Source organism: Leucoraja erinacea, chromosome 1, assembly GCF_028641065.1.
Source record: "Leucoraja erinacea ecotype New England chromosome 1, Leri_hhj_1, whole genome shotgun sequence".
In the NCBI taxonomy this organism is placed as follows: domain Eukaryota; kingdom Metazoa; phylum Chordata; class Chondrichthyes; order Rajiformes; family Rajidae; genus Leucoraja; species Leucoraja erinaceus.
In genome coordinates, this window is record NC_073377.1 from 139,093,876 (window position 1) to 139,106,743 (window position 12,868).

General features: G+C 44.8%; 1 protein-coding gene across 1 annotated transcript in view; it reads left to right on the forward strand.

Moving 5' to 3' along the window:
- The first annotated feature begins 9,845 nt into the window (after positions 1-9,845).
- The window catches only part of tlr2 (toll-like receptor 2), a 33,173-nt gene continuing 30,150 nt past the window's right edge, over positions 9,846-12,868 (forward strand). Inside the window, exon 1 of the mRNA XM_055644370.1 lies at positions 9,846-9,932. The gene's annotated coding sequence lies outside the window, so the exon portion shown is untranslated. The remainder of the gene's footprint in view (positions 9,933-12,868) is intronic.

Consider the following 12,868-nt stretch of genomic DNA (forward strand, 5'->3'; position numbering starts at 1 on the left):
GAGGAAGGACATTTTTGCTATTGAGATATAGATATAGATATAGATATAGATATGCCATTTATTGTCACTATACATGTACAGTGAAACTGAAAGCTGCTCGTACTCAGTGCATACATACAATTTAGCACAAAAAACAAGAAACAGAAAAAACAAAAAACAGAAGGGCGATGGGGGGGGGGGGGGGGGGGGGAATAGGTGCACAAATTCTGCGGCGCTACATACATATATACATATATACAGATGGAAGTCCGTGTTGGGCGGTGTAGTCAGTGCATGTGTGAATTTGAATTTATAGTAGTTATAATTCTCGGAAAGCAACTATTCCTGAGTCTGTTTGTCCTGGATTTGATGCACCTATAGCGCCTTCCAGAGGGCAGCAGGTCGAACAGTCCAAACGCAGGATGGGAGCTGTCTTTGATGATCTTCTTTGCCCTGCTAAGGCAGCGGGAGGTGTAGATGTCCATCAGGGAGGGGAGAGGGCAGCCAATGATCCTCTGCGCTGTCCTGGTTAGTATAGTGCAGCATAGGTTTATAAGGTTAATTCCCGGGATGGCGGGACTGTCATATGCTGAGAGAATGGAGCAGCTGGGCTTGTACACTCTGGAGTTTAGAAGGATGAGAGGGGATCTTATTGAAACATACAAGATTGTTAAGGGCTTGGACACGCTAGAGGCAGGAAACATGTTCCCGATGTTGGGGGAGTCCAGAACCAGGGGCCACAGTTTAAGAATAAGGAGTAAGCCATTTAGAATGGAGACGAGGAAACACTTTTTCTCACAGAGAGTGGTGAGTCTGTGGAATTCTCTGCCTCAGAGGGCGGTGGAGGCAGGTCTCTGGATGCTTTCAAGAGAGAGCTAGATAGGGCTCTTAAAAATTGCGGAGTCAGGGGGTATGGGGAGAAGGCAGGAAAGGGGTACTGATTGGGGATGATCAGCCATGATCACATTGAATGGTGGTGCTGGCTCAAAGGGCCGAATGGCCTACACCTACACCATTGTCTGTTGTCAATTGTCTATTGCTACACATGTCTTAATGAGTCAAGTCAAGTCAAGTTTATTCGTCACATACACGTAAGATGTGCAGTGAAATGAAAAGTGGCAATGCTCGTGGACTTTGTGCAAAAAGACAAACAAACAAACACCCAAACAAACTACAAACAGAATGTAACAGAATCACATTTTCTTTTTCATATTAAATATTGTGGGCAGAATGAAAAAGGGAAAAAACAGCAATTTAAAAAAAAAACAATAGAGTGGTACAGTAAAGTTAGTCCCTGGTGAGATAGGAGTTTACAGTCCTAATGGCCTCTGGGAAGAAACTTCTTCTCAACCTCAAAACCAAAGATAACCAACACAGACATCTGCCCCATTTATTCACCTCATGATCTTATACAGCTCCTAAAGACCACCCCTCATCCTGCCATGCTCCAAGGAATAAAGTTGTAGCCAACCCAACCTCTGTTGCTCTGGTGCTCAAATCCTGGCAAAGTCCTCGTAAATCTTCTCTGCGCTCTTTCCAGCTTAACAACATCTTTCCCATGGTGGGGTCACCAGAACTCAACACAATACTCCAAATGTGGTCTCACCAACCTTTTGTACAACTGCAGCATAACATCCCACCTTCTATACTCAGTGCCCTGATTGATGAAAGCCAATGTACCAAAAGCCTTCTTCAGCACCCTGTGATGTAACTTTCATGGAACTCTACTTGCACCTCTAGATCCCACTGCTCTACAACTAGGTATGTTACAAAACCTACCTGAATCGTGGCTGAGCATCTGCCCTACCCCGTGTGTGTGATTTTGGCGCTGTTTAGAGGGGGCGGGTTTAAAACGCGATTTTTACTAGGCTGTTCCAATCGAAAATGTTCAGCCTAGTAAATCATTAACGGAAAATCGCTGAAAGACCCCGTCGCAAAAGGTATTATTAGTTTTTATGGCCTTGTATAATATTTATAGTAGTTTAAAAATCACTCGCTCACTCCGCAACATCTCGCAGCCCCAGGGTTTTATAAAGCAAACAATTAAAGGTATGTACCTTATTTTTACATTAAATGGGGCTTGTGTATAACCCTGTATATAAAGTTTTCTATAGCGAGTAGTTCATTTTGGGCTCTTTATATCCCGCAGTATTTTTCTGGGCACTTGAGGGCACAAATCCAGCGCAATGTGAACGTTCTAAACCAGCGAGTTCACAGGAACCCACTAGAAAGCCGATTTAAATTGACTTTAATTTACAGCAAATGAACACTAAATTCCTTCCATTTGGCCTATAAATTGATGTAAATGAGATTTAAAAATCATGTTTTATTGTGAATTATTTGTGAATATTATTTGGACACTTGGGCTATTTAAAAATGTTAATCATTTATTAAGAAATGGATAGATGTTTAGATCTAGTGATTGAAGTTTGAAATTAGCTACAATTGGGTAACTAACTAATTATATGCTTTAATTTCAGGTCATCCAAGTAAGATTATTTTATATTTGTTTCAGAATGCTTCAATCTACAACAACTGAAAATTTCATTCAGTTCTCTTAATTTTTAAGAAGGTTATGGGCTTTTGACTGTCCACGATCACATCTTTTTTGTTATGTCCATAGAAAATCAATAGGGAACAAGGTGCTAATTTCCGAGTATGAAAATGGCCATAACTTTTTTATTACTTGAGATATGAAAGTGAATTAGGTGTCAAATTAAACTTATTGTTATGCTTTATCTGATGGGATAAATTGCAGACTTGATTTATTAAATCTCAAAATTTTGTAACATTGCTACTACAACATTTCCCAGGGCCCTGCCTTTGATAGACAATAGACAATACATGCAGGAGTAGGCCGTTCGGCCCTTCGTGCCAGCTCCGCCATTCAATGTGATCATGGCTGATCAACCCCAATCAGTACCCTGTTCCTGCCTTCTCCCCATATCCCCTGACTCCACTATTTTTAAGAGCCCTATGTAGCTCTCTCTTGAAAGCATCCTGAGAACCTGCCTCCACCTCCCTCTGAGGCAGAGAATTCCACAGACTCGCCACTCTTGAATTCCTTCTCAATTCGCCACCACCCACACAACATTCACCCAACCGCACATATGTTTATTCACAACAGGAAGTTTGGATATACAAGCTGAAATTGAAACTTTACACAAAAAGAGGTAATTGAGAGGTCGTCTCATGAATCTCACCAATTTGTATCAAACATATTCACTAAGCGGAAGAAGAATGGAGGATGTCGTATCATCCTAGACATGACTGAATTTAACACCTTTGTGCAGTATAAACACTTCAAAATGGATAACTTTGTTACTGCCATACAACTGGTTCCTAAAGGAGGTTATATGGCATGCATTGACCATAAAGATGCATACTACTTGGTACCCATTCACAGGGAGCGCAGGAGATATTTGAAGTTTAACTGGATGTGACAATTGTGGCAGTTTAAAGCACTGCCTAATGGTCTATCTTCGGCTCCCAGGCTATTTACAAAACTATTAAAACCAGTCCTGGGACTACTCCGAGCTCAGAATCATATTGTCATGGCATATTTGGATGACATTCTTATCATAGGGGAAACTATGAAATTAGCTGAATCATCTGTTTCAGCCACTAAACTCATGCTTGAGAGATTGGGGTTTCTCATCCATCTTGTTAATTCCAAATTGATACATACCAGGGTAATTGATTACCTGGGATTCACCATTAACTCAATTAACATGTCAGTGACTCTGCCCTGGGGCAAGCGATCAGAATTAATAGAAGCTTGTAACAATCTCATTGTGAAACAGCAGCATTCTATTAGACAAGTCACCAGTGTAATTGCTAAACTAGTGGCTGCCTTTCCAGCTGTGCAATTCGGGCCTTTGCACTATCAAAATATACAACGTGCCAAGGAGCAGGTATTCAAATTCTATGCAGGTCACTTCGGTAGATCTATGCGATTGCCAGCAAGAGGCCATTGCTGAATTACAATGGTGGATAATGAATATTCGTTATTGCTCCAGGAAAATGTTAGTCGATTCGCCATCGGTTATTTTACAAACCGATGCAAGTGCCCTAGGTTGGGGAGCTACAAATACCACCTCTAGCTGCAGTGGTAGATGGATTGTGCAGGTGTCCGTTGTCCTTGCTGCCAATGTAGAGGCAGCCCTGGTGGAGCGAGATTTCAAAGTGTCAGTGTTCACTCCTGCACTTGCCAGGACCTCTTTTAACCATCTAGAAATGGTTTGCACTGATACCTTATTAAAAGTTTTTTTGTAACTTATGAGTACAGATAATTCGGAGCCTCTGAGTCCTCTTTGACCTCATACTAGCGGCTGCAGGATGGTCCAATGAACAGACGTTCCAAAGGTTTTGCAATAAACCAATTGGCGGACCAGAGGTTTGTGCCAGCTCCATTTTAAGTTTTGTTTTATAGCTTCCCCCCAGGATGGGAGGGGTCGCTATTATTTTTCCTTTGATGATTAAAGCATCAGCATTTTTAACAAACTCGTCATGTCTGAATGCATTAATCATTTTTACTCATCCATGGTCAATTGATGCGGTGTGACGCTTGGACTCGTATCCGGCATGAAATCACAGAGCTTTGAAGTCTTCACATAGACACTCACATGACTCCGAAGTAAAATAGTAAGATTAAACTAGCTTACCAGTTTGAAGTTTGATCTTTATTTTATGAGGTGTTACGATGAGCGATTACGTGCACACCGCTCCCACCCTCATATTATAAAGGTCATCTGGTAGGTTGTAGTTCTCTCCAATCTTACTATGTTTAGGTCAACTACTACTATCTGTGATTTCACACCGCTGCTTTGAAGATTGACGCGCATGCGGGCTGACGGCCTTCTTCACGTAATCCCTCATCGTAACTCCTCATAAAATAAAGATCAAACTTCAAACTGGTAAGTTCGCATTTAATCTTACTATTTTTACTTATAAACTCTTGTGATTCTCTTTAATCTGTCAGAAATGTGTCATGTCCGCTTTCTGCCATCCCAATTTCCTTCTTGGCGACTCTCTGTTCTGACCACCTTGTGCTTTTCACGATAAGTCTGTTCATACTGCTTTTTCATAGTGATCCAGTTGCTGCAAATGCAGCTCGTTCTTTTGTTCTGCTTATCTCATGCAAGTGATTCACTCACTTCTTCTTTTACAGCTTTTATTTCCTGTGTCCAGTGCGTCTGATTAGTTTATGTTTCTGCTTTACAGTTCCTGTTTTAACTTTGAATTCTCAGTTTCCCCTTCCCATAACTTTCTAATATCATTGATTAGTGCGTGTATGGGGAGGAGGCAGGAGAATGGGGTTAGGATGGTGAAATAGATCAGCCATGATTGAATGGCGGGGTTGACTTGATGGGCTATAAGGCCTAAAGGGCCAGTCCCACTTAGGCGACTTTTTAGGAGAGTACAGGAGACTCTGCAGTCGCAACATGGTCGCCGCATGTTCGCTGGTGAGTCTCCTTCATGGTCGCGAGGAGTTCCCGCATTCTGGGAACTAGTCGCGGCCTCCATATGGTGGCAGCAAATTTTTCAACATGTTCTGTGACAAAAAATTGGTCGCCATGGAGAAAATCGCTAATCCTGTAATCGTAGGTGCAGTTGTAGTGAGGTCACCATGGAGTTATGGGTAGTCGAGGTAGTCGTAGGTAGTTTTAGTTAATCGCCTTTGCTGACCGGGCATTTTCATTGGCTCATTGGGGGGAAAAAACGTACGCACGAGGTTTCAGAACCAAGGGAAACCGACTGGTAATGTTAAATGTCCGCCGAACTTCACAGCTGTTAAAAGTTGTCTGACTTCTTAAAAGTGACTCCACTCCTTCTCCCCCCCTTCTCCCCCCCCACCCCCTCTCTTTTAAAGTAATTACTGTACACTGTGCTAGCCGTCTTAGCCTTCCTGTTCATCGCGCTGTGTGTCTGTATCACCTGGGCCTTGCACCGTGTGAATTTCAGAGAGCGCTCCCCCGCTTGCCCTGGCCCTCGCCTTTGCGGTGTGTGTGTGTGTGTGTGTGTGTGTGTGTGTGTGTGTGTGTGTGTGTGTGTGTGTGTGTGTGTGTGTGTGTGTGTGTGTGTGTGTGTGTGTGTGTGTGTGTGTGTGTGTGTGTGTGTGTGTGTGCTCCACTCTGAGAGTCGCCGTTCCAGTTCCCGGTTTTTCAGGCGAGTGGCGGCAACTTGACAGTCACCAGCAGCCCGCTGAATAATCGTCTAAGTGGGAAAGGCCCTTAATCCTGGTCCTATCGCTTATGAACATTTGAACCACTGGCTGTTGCTGCAGTATGAAGATTAAAGGCATGTTTGGTATTGCCTTTCCTGGACTCTAGCTAATACCTGCCCAACAAGTCCCAGATCCTCTCATGCCTTATGAACATACTCAATCCATACAGACCACCTACAATCCCAGTATTCCTGGAATAGCTTTTGCCACTCTAGGCTCTCAGCCACTACTGCACAGTTTTAATATCTCAGCTTGGGAAGTAACCGTGGTGGGGTTCCCACCGTTTTTCACCGCAGTGAGGAAGACACATTGTATGATTTCTTAAACCCATAGTGACTGCTTTCCTCTGCTAAACATCTCTGCATGGACTTGCAGGAGGCATGTTAAACAGCCTTTGAGGCTGACTTGTAAAGTTTGTATCTGTCCCTGGATTTATTCACTAATGCCCCTGTCCCACTTAGGAAACCTGAATGGAAACCTCTGGTGACCTTGCCCGCGACCCAAGGTTTCCATGAGTCACCGGAGGTTTTGGTCACTCGCTTGGAAAGCCTCGAGCTGGATCGACCGAAGTGTGAGCTGCATCTACCGATCAAAGATCCTATAGGATCTTTGCTACCAACCACGCACACACACACACACACACACACACACACACACACACACACACACACACACACACACACACACACACACACACACACACACACACACACACACACACACACACACACACACACACACACACACACACACACACACACACACACACACACACACACACACACATCATGAAGGTGGGGGCCATGGAGAGAGGAGGAGCACTGTCTGCGCGATGAAGAGGAAGGTAAACGGCTGCCACAGAGAACGGTAAGTCCTTTAGAGAGCGCGGGGGGGGGGGGGGGGGGGGGGGTAGAAGGGGGGAGATGGGGGAGGGAAGGGGGAGAGAAGGGGGAGAGAAGAGGGGATGAAGGAGTGGAGATAGCTTTAAGAAGTTTAATAAAGTTAGTGGCCATTTTACCTTCCGGTGGGTCTTCTAGGTCCTGAAAACTCCAATGAGCCAATCAAAATGGCCGGTCAGCGAAGGAGATGGCCTTCGACTGCCTGTAAGTAAATAGCGACCCCACTCCACTGGCTTCGACCAAACAGCAACTTATTTTTAGTCGAGGTCGGTTTTGATTATGTTGAATAATGGAAGCAACCTAGAAGAAGCCTCGACCACGCGGAAACCATTTCTACCATTAGGGAGAGTGACCAAAACCTCTGGTGACCTCATGGAAACCTTGGGTCGCGGGCAAGGTCACCGGATGTTTCCGTTCAGGTTTCCGAAGTGGGACAGGGGCATTAGTCTATAGCTAAAGTTTTGTTTGGCAAATCCATGATTGGACATGATCCCAATTATTCACCACTCCACTGTGTCCACCCAGGAAAGCCAAAATGGTTTCCGTTATCTTTATAGATCATTCATTGATGTACCAAACAAAGAATCTCTACACCAAGGTACCCCCTCTCCCTAAGATAGACACAAAATGCTGGAGTAACTCAGCGGGACAGGCAGCATCTATGGAGAGAAGGAATGGGTGACGTTTTCCAGAGATGCTGCCTGCCCCGCTGAGTTACTCCAGCATTTTGTGTCTATTTTGGGTTTAAACCAGCATCTGCAGTTCCTTGCTACACATTGCTTTTTTTCCATAGTGGGCCACAGTTGGAGAATTGTGTTCAATTGTGGGTCACCCTGCTACAGCAAAGATGGTGTTTTGCTGAAAAGAGTAAGGGCCTGATCTCTAGGGAGAGGTTGGGCAGGCGAGGGTTGCATCCCTTGGAGTGCAGGAGAATGAGAGATGATCTTACAGAGGTGTATGAAATCCGGAGGGGAACATGGCAGATGCACAGAGACTTTTCCCCAGAGTTGGGGAATCAAGAACCAGAGGACATAGGTGAGAAGGGAAAGATTTAATAGAATTCTGAGGGGCAACTTTTTCCACTGAGAGGGTGGGTATATGCCAGAGAAGATATTTAAGTCAGAAACTATAGCAGCATTTAAAATACATTTGGACATGGACTAGGAAGGACAGGTTTAGAGAGATGGGCCAGGGTGAGCAATTGAGACTAGTGTAGATGGGGCACCATGGTCGGCATGGGAGAGCTGGGCTGAAGGGTCTGCTTCTGTGCTGTATGACTATGACATTCATGCCACTCAAGTGCCAACAATATTGATATCAAACAACACCTGACCCAACATTCAGCCCCTGACATTCATTAGTAGTAAGATCACCGAATCCTCCATTAAAAAGCAAGCAGGGGTTTACCGTTTACCAGAGCCCAGAGCTGCCACATATACACTGTGGCTACAAGAACAGATCAGAGGCTAGGTACCCTGCAGAAGGTAACTCACCTGGGGTGGCATGGTGGCGCAGTGGTGGAGTTGCTGCCTGACCGTGCTGCCTGACCGAGCCCGACGACGGGTGCTGTCTGTACGGAGTTTGTACGTTCTACCCATGACCGCTTGTCCGAGATCTTCAGTTTCCTCCCACACTCTAAAGACGTGTAGGTTTGTAGTTTAATTGGCTTGGTATAAATATAAATTGTTCCTCATGTGCGTAGGATAGTGTTAATGTGCGGGGATCGCTGTTCGGCACGGACTCGGTAGGCTGAAGGGGCTGTTTCCACACTGTCCTCTAAAACTAAAACCTATAAAATAAAACCTCCTATTTCCCCAACTTAGGTCATATATCCACACAGGACTGTTTGGTTGGCATCCCATCCATAATTATTCAATAACTGCACCACAAATTAACAGGAGTTTGTACCATCTACTGCCGTAACTCATCACGACTCCTGAGACAGCGCCTTCTGATCCCATGATCTCTACCAGCTAGGAAGGCAAGGGCAGAAAAAGCATACCACGTGGAAGTTGCCTTCCATGCCTCTACCGCTCTGACTTGGAAATACATTACTGTATCTTCATCATTGTTGGGTCTCCCCCTGCTGTGGTTCAGAAGGAAGCTCACCAACACCTTCTTAGGAACAAGAAGGAAAAGGCAATGAAATGCCGACTCGGTCTTAGAAATCCACATGAACAAACAGTGAAAAAGGGAACATGTGGCCTGAAAAAGGTTCTCAACCCGAAACGTCACTTTTCCTTCGCTCCATAGATGCTGCCTCACCCGCTGAGTTTCTCCAGCATTTTTATCTACCTTCGATTTTTCCAACATCTGCAGTTCCTTCTTAAACATGTGGCTCATGTTTCGTTTGAAAGATGACATCATTGGCAGTGAACTATCAGCACAGACTTTCGTCCACAGTTCACAATTAACCACATCGAGGAACTTTATTAAAACTGAGCAAAAAAAACACAAACTAACTGCATCACAATCAAGATCTCAATAATTATGCAGAATACCTTTTAATAACTAAATGGGACAAATATGTTCTACTTTTTCCTGCAAAACCCTCTACTGAAAAAATACCGTTTATAGCATTTCATCATTTAAAATCATCTTATATTTTGAAAGCAAAACATTTTCCAGTGTATATTTTGTAGTGCATAAGCATTTTGCTACACCAACTACTTGTACACTTTCCAGATGCTGGCGCAATGCTGGTAATTCCTGCAAATGATGATGCAACTTCCTTATTTTCCAGCACTGTCTTTCCAGATTCTAGATTAAAGTTTTACTGATCCTGTGAGCTGGATTTTAATGCTCCTGTTTCTCAAGGATTGGTGTTGGTAAGTGATAAAACATTGTTTTCTCAGGATCTTCTTCTTCTTAACGAGTCCACGTACAAGATTAGAAGTTGTTTAGCCAGAGCTGAACACACTTCTCGGCATCTGCATACGATGGTGTCTGTCTTGTGCTTGTGCTTCTTGTGCGGGGCGGTGGAAAGATTAGTGGAAACAGGGCTGCGACCTGAATGCACAATCCTTGACCCCCTTCTCAGGATCAATCTCAACAACAAAACTCTTCCATACTGTCTTTGTTGAAGTCCGAGTCCGGTAAAATATAAAAATGTGGTTTGAACCTACTGTTTTGTTAATCGCAGATGCTGTAGGTTTCATTATTTGTAGAACAAACCCTGTCTGCTGTACTTTCAATAAGTTGTTGGGTTATGAATGTGGATAATCAGATCTGGGATTTCTTACAAAATTGTAGCGATTGTATAAATGTATACATAATGTGAAAGATATCATCAATAAATAACTTGGGTAGATTGCTGTAAATCAAAGAGGGAGCAAGTTCTTGAAACAAGTTTAGAGATATTATATGAATCACATAAAATGTACTTCATAAATTAGATCGGCTCTGAGTGGTCACCATATGGCTAACCATTGTGTGTGTGGATGATATGAAAGAGGGAAGAAAATGTTACAACTGGCTGAACAACTGGTTGGAGCAATGTGGTTAAATTATTTACAAAACTGAATGAAGGGCAGGTTATTCCAGCCTGGCAGAAACAACCATGTAAAGTAGTTAAGACCAATTTTAGTGACGTTTACATGTTAGGAACAGCAGGGATTGGTCAGGGAAAGTTAGCATGGATTGGTTGGATATCATTTCTAACTTATTTACAGTTCTTTTGATGAGGCCATTAAATATATTGTGGAAGACAGTACTACTGATGTGGGTTTACATGCAGTCCAACGTTGATGAGGTACATGTACCGCTGCTAAAGTGTCCACGGGATCCAAAGCAAGTTGGTAAATCAGATACTTAATTGGACAGACACACAAAGCTGGAGTAACTCAGTGGGACAGGCAGCATCTCTGGAGAGAAGGAATGGGTGACGTTTCGGGCGAGACCTTTCTTTAGATGGCATGGGAGAGGGGTGAGGTGGGGGGGGGGGGCGGGGGGGGGGGGGGCAGGCTACGGGAAGGTTTAGGGGCGGCTGGTTTGTGTGAGGGGTTGTTGAACATACACAACTCTCTGAAATTGTATGTGGTCTAAGGTTTGACAAATCATTCTACGATACATCTGATAGAAAGCTTTCTACGGTGCATCAGAAATAGTAAGAGTTGTTGCAGACATGCCAAACTTATGTATTCTTCTGAGTAAGTAGGCAGCATAGTGGCGCAGCGGTAGAGTTGCTGCCTTAAGAGCGTGTCCCACTGACGTGACCTTTCAGCGACTGTCTTCGACCTTCAAGCTCGAGGTCACTCGCCTGGAAAACCTCGAGCTGGATCCACCGTCAGCGATGAAACCGCGAGCTGGATCGACCGCACGCACACACGCACACACACACACACGCACACACACACACACACACACAGACACACACACACCCACACGCACACGTATTGCAAAGGCGGGGGCCAGGGAAAGCGGGGGAGCACTGTCTGAGATTCACATCCGCGATGAAGAGGAAGGTAAAAGATGGCTGGACAGTGTACGGTAAAGGGCCTGTCTCACTTACGCGACCTTGGCTCGCAAATTACCCGACCTCGTGGTCGCTTGAGGCGTACGGGCACCGTATGGCCGTGTGGGGCGGTCCCACTTAGAAGTGCGGAGTTGTGCGGGGCTGGTCCCGACATCGCACGGGGCTCCAAAATTCTGGCAGTGGCCAAATTCTTCGCACGCCAACGGCCTGTAACCCGCAGGCGTCTTTCGGTCGTATGCAGCGTCTTGACGCACACAGCGTCTTGACAGCGTATGCCGCGCCTTGACGGCATACGCCTAGCGCATGACGTTGCACGATGATGTCACCGCCCAATGCCGTGCGACACCCAAATTCAGTCGGCCCGCCTCCTGCCCAGCTGATTGGTAAGCATGACGCAAATTACGTCACGCGCGAACTTAGCGCGTACTTAGCGCGAACTGAGATATTTGAATCATCCATGGACACAAGTGAGATGCCGGAACACTGAGATGGCTAACGTTGGGCCTCTTTTTAACGACAAATGCAAAGAAATACAGAAGAAGCTTAACTAGTAAGCTTAACATCTGTGTTAGCAAAATTACTGGGGAGGATTCAAAGTGATGAGATGGACATGCATTTTGAAAGATGGGCCTTGAATACGGATAGTCAACATGAATTTGTACCTGGGAGATCTTGTCTCACATATTTGACTGAGTTTTTTGGAGAAGCAACAAAGAAAATTGATGAGGGCCTGGACATAGGTGAACTTCAGCAAGTCCATCAAAAAGATTCTTATGTGTCGGAAGGAACTGCAGATGCCTATTTAAACCAAAGGTCGACAGAAAATGCTGGACAGGCAGAATCTCTTGGGAGAAGGAATGGGTGACATTTCGAGTCGAGACCCTTTTTCAGATGGTTCAGATAGGTTCTCATGGTGAGCTCCTCGGGTTGCATATATTATCTTGGATCCAGAGATAGTTAGCTAACTGGATACAATATTGGATTCTTGGTTGGAAACGGACGTTGTTGGTGGAAGGTTCCTTTTCAGAATGGAATTGAATAATTGATTGTCCCATGTGACAAGGCACAGTGAAATTTGTTGCTTGCATACCCAAGGTATGTGAATAGTGGCCACATACGGCACTAACAAAGTTACAATGTACGTCGGCTCCTCCTTTGTTCTTCCTCTCCCCACAGCGGTCTCCCCATGCCGGGTCCACCATTGTTCACCCCCCCCCCCCCCCCTTTATGGCGGTCCCTCCACATTCTTATTGGCCACCGACTGCGGGTCAACCCACGAGGCTCTGCCGC